The following is a 4,765-nucleotide window of genomic DNA, read 5'->3' on the forward strand; positions in this document are numbered from 1 at the left end:
GTCTGAGCAGCTTGTTTAAGCCTGCCTTGGACAGCTGACCAGGTGGTGGTGTGGGTTGGCGAGGAGGACTGAGAAGAGGGAGAGGAGGAGGGTAAGGCAGGGAGGTTGTACACTAGGATGGTGATATTTAAGAAGGATCTGCCCAAACCCGGAGCTATGGACACCCGGACAGCCCCGGTTCTGTGCTTTTGAGGTGGTGGTTTGGATGCTCCATTTTCTTGCACCTTTTAGGAAATGAAAGACACTTGAGAATTCAGGCGTCGGCAAGAGGCAGCCTCGCTCCTGTCCCTCTGCTCAGCCCTGCAGCAGGCCTGCCTCCCCACAAACACCCACTTCCTGTCCCCTGTTTGGCTCCTGCCCGGGAGCACAGCCAGAGGGAAGTGTCCAGCCCTGGACCTGCTTCCAGGTGAGGGAGGACGAGCTTAATCAGATCTGAGAGCCTGCTCCTCCGAGATGCCCAGGAAGTGTTGACAGATTTGGCTGCATTTTAAAATGCTTGGTGCAGCTTTTTACCAGTCAGGTGAGGTGTCCCAGCAGGCCTAGCCACACTAGAGCCCACCCTGTGTGTTGTACAGCCAGGGGGACCGAGGCCAGGAGAGGCAAACGGTTCTGCCTGGGTCCTAAGCTTCCCGCGCAGGACGCAGGGCTTGTTCCTGCTGAGGCTAGGTTGCTGTGCTCTGATGGGCCCTCCCCTCCATGCCTGTGGCCCCCTCTTGGGTGTCTGGCTTGGTCCAGGTCTCCGGGCCTGTGGGACAGGGGCCTGAGGGCTGCTGGCTTAGCATCCACAGCGGCAACTCAGAGCCTCAGCCTGATGCCTGGGCCCTGGCTCGTAGATGGTGGTACTCATGTCCATTCCTTCTTGAGTGTGGGCTGTGGGCGCCCCGTGATGTGGAGGCTCAGGTAGCCTGCAGAACACTGAAATGTGAAAGGGGCAGCACAGTTGGGGGATGGAGCCCCGGGCAGCCTCGGGAAATGGGCTCGTCCCCTGCTCCCTCATGCAGATCTGCTAAGGTGCATCTTCTCCCCCACTGCACCCATTTGCTTGGTGAAGGGGTTGAGTGGATGCCCGAAGGCCTGACACTGGGCTGCAGGGCTGCTGCTTGCTCTCTGTATCGTTTTCTTTCAATCTCTCTCTCCTTCTCCCTCCCTCCCCTTCTCCCCACCTCCCTCCCCCACCTCTTGTCAACTAGGACTCCCAAGCCACAGTCTGAACAAACAAGCAGAACCCTAGCCCTTTTTACTATTACTTTCTCTGAGGAAAAACCTTCTAAGTCAAAGGGAAACCCAATTTCTGTGCCCTTTCGTCTCTTTAAAAAAATTACTCCCTAATCTATCTATTAAAAAACAACCTCAAGCGGGATCCTAAATAAATGAGCTTTAAGCAAGGAAGTTATTGATGTGACTCATTCTCCCTCGGGGCAGATATGCAATTTATCTTTCAGCAAAGTGCACGGTGACTTAACCTAAGAACAATGGCCATCAGTCCCATCTGTCTCCATGAGAAAGAAGAAGCATTCTCCATCAGCACCAGGGGCTCTGGCCCCATTAGGGACTTCTCTGGAGGTGCTCCCCTAATGGTGATATCTCAACTAAAATGGGCTCAGAGGGCGGAGAGCCTCGGGCAGGGGAAGGATGCACGTGGACCCCCGGGGCTGAGAGCTGGGCCAGGGGTGACCTCTCCTTTTTAAGGGGGGACCTGTCCACCTCAGGAGCCTGTGCTGATTGGCTCAACCTCTTCCTCTTCCTCTCTTGCTCCGCGGAGTCCCCTTTTAGGTTGCTGCAAGGAGAAGGGTGCCCCCCGGCACGGGGTGTTCACTCCCCTGGTTTTCTGTGCCCTCAGTGCAGTTGTGGGGCTGCCCTGAAGGAGTAGGGGGATAGGGGTCGGGGTAGAGGGGTACTATTCCTGTGGTTGGCACTACATTGGCACCTAGGCACTTGGCGCTGTAGCAGCTGCTACGCTGCTCCACAGTCACTGAATCATGGGCTGGAACAGGGCCAGGGACGTGGAATTGAATCCGTTCTTCTTTTTCTTTCCAGAGGAGATAACTGTCATTGCTCTTTCTCAGTTCAACTTGGGGACAAGGCTGCTTTCTGCCCTGGACTTGTCTGAATTGTCACAGCTGCAGCCCCTCAACTGGTTTGCCAGACCTATGAGCTCAGGGTCTCCCTGCCAGCATCACCCACGGCACCCTGCTTTCTGGAAGCCCAGCATCCAGGGACCTGTGGGTGCTGCTGTGGTAGCGTTACAGGCTAAATTATGAATAAACCTTTCAGGAGCCATGGAACCTCATGGAAACAGAAGCACTTAGCAATTTAAAGCATTCTTAGAACATTTAAAGCATCACAGAAAAATAGGACCTCACATTTGGAAGAGATTATTAAAGTAATATATCTTCTTCCAGCACAGCGGCCTCATGCATCTTCTTCCTTTCTTCCTCATCTGCTGCCTCTGTGAAAGGAAGCTTGTCCTCGTGGTAGACAAGCTTCTCCTTTCCTCTGGGATCTGTGGGGTCCCTCACTTTGAGGCACCCTTGCAGTTTGGAAGGGCCGAGTGACACTTCTGCCTGTGAAATACGAGCGCAAGGAACGTGTGTTCCACTTCTAAGTAGAGGCCCCGAAAAGTCATCTTCTCTGGTTTCCCTCTTCCCTCTCAGCATTGGTGCAGCCAGGTATGTGTTGAGATGGCAGGGCCACAGATCAAAGCTACTTGGGGCATAAAGACATGGCATGGAGGACAGTGCCCTGGAGAGAGGCCAGAGCTCCAGCAGCCTTTGTGTGAACGAGAGGCAAACTTGTTGAGATTTGGAAGCCATTGGTTACCACAGTATAACATAGCCTGTCCTGGCTGTGATATTGTGATTTATAATAAGAAATAGATATATATTTGGTCTTCCTCACCATTCCTGGCCCCTCTGAGCTCCTAAGTCCCTTGGAATTTCCTAAGTGCAGAAAGCTGAAAAGGTGGCTTTTGTTATGTTATTGAGGCAAATTTTGGACCCCCATCTAAGGATGGGGGCTGGTTGCCTGGAGAACCAATCAGGTGATTAAAGGGTTGGAACTTTCTGTCCCCTCCCCCAACCTTGGAGGAGGGGCAAGGGACTTGAGATTGTGTTCAGCCACCAATGGCCAATGATGTAATCAGTCATGCCTATGTAATGAAGCCTCCATAAAAACCCAAAAGGACAGGGCTCAGAGAGCTTCTGGGTTGTTGAATATGTGGAGATTCGGGAAGAGTGGTACGCTCAGAGGAGGCAGGGAAGCTCCACGCCCCTTCCCACATACCTTGCCCTACACGTTTCCTCCACCTGGCTGTTCCTGAATTACATAATTTTGTAATAAACCGGTAATTTAGTAAGTAAAATGTTTTTCTGAGTTCTGTGAGCAGCTCTAGCAAATTAATCGAACCCAAAGGGGGCAGCTATTGAAACCTCTGGTCTATAGCCAGTTGGTCAGAAGTACAGGTGACAGCTTGGGTTTCATCTGGTGTCTGAAGTTGGGGGGAGGGGAGGCACAATCTTGTGGGACTGAGCCCTTAACCTGTGGTATCTGATGCTATCTACAGGTAGGTAGTGTCAGAATTGAGTTGAATTGTAGGACAGACAGCTGGTGTTTGGAGCATTGCCTGGTGGTGGTGGAGCGGGGAGCCTCCCCATCATTGAAATTGCTACCGGAACCCCAAATACTGGCTAATACACCCAGCATGTGTTCCAAACTTATAGGAATGGGAATTCACCATGATTGAGGTTTTGGGGTTCATTGCTGAGCAGCTGTCAGAAAGTTCATTTTCCCCTTGTAGTGAAATCTGCTTCCTCAAAACTCCCTCATTTCCCAACCCAAGGAGGTGAAATTCGTCCCTAGAACTCTCCTATCTCTCTGTATTGTGGTTCTCAAACTTTACCGTGCATTTGAATCCCTTGGGCGGCTTGCTAAAACACAGTTGGCTAGGCTCCATCCACAGTTTCTGATTCAGCAGGCTTGGGACCAAGCCTGGGAGTTTGTATTTTTTAAAAAAATAAATTTATTTATTTTGGGCTGCATTGGGTCTTCGTTGCTGCGCGCGGGCTTTCTCTAGTTGCAGCGAGCAGGGGCTACTCTTCCTTGCGGTGCGCACAGGCTTCTCATTGTGGTGCCTTCTCTTGTTGCGGAGCACGGGATCTAGAGCGCAGGCTCGATAGTTGTGGCTCGTGGGCTCTAGAGCGCAGGCTCAGTAGTTGTGGCACGCGGGCTTAGTTGCTCTGAGGCATGTGGGATCTTCCCGGACTAGGGATCGAACCCGTGTCCCCTGCATTGGCAGGCGGACTCGCAACCACTGCGCCACCAGGGAAGTCCCAGGAGTTTGCATTTTTAATACGTTCCCAGGGGATGCTGCTGGTGGTGGTCTGGGTGCCACACTTTGAGGACAACTGCGCTGTAACTCCTGTTAGAGCTCCACGCCCCAGGAGCCGACTAGCCTTGCCGGTCATGGCTGCAGAGGTACTCCCGCTCTGCTCAGCCCCACAGGACAGAATCCTGTGCTTTGACCCCCGCGCTGAGCTGGGAAGGTTCTGCCCCAAACCCACTCCTCCATGGGCTGTGGGCCTCCCTGGGCAGGGCCCACAGTGTATTTTTTTGTTTTAGTATTTATTTATTTTTGGCTGCATTGGGTCTTAGTTGTGGCACACGGGCTCGTCATTGCGGCACACAGGCTTCTTTCTAGTTGTGGTGTGTGGGTTCCAGAGCGCGTGGGCTTAGCTGCCTTGTGGCATGTGGGATCTCAGTTCCCCGA

Source organism: Physeter macrocephalus, chromosome 12 (assembly GCF_002837175.3).
Source record: "Physeter macrocephalus isolate SW-GA chromosome 12, ASM283717v5, whole genome shotgun sequence".
NCBI classification, from domain to species: Eukaryota; Metazoa; Chordata; class Mammalia; order Artiodactyla; family Physeteridae; genus Physeter; species Physeter macrocephalus.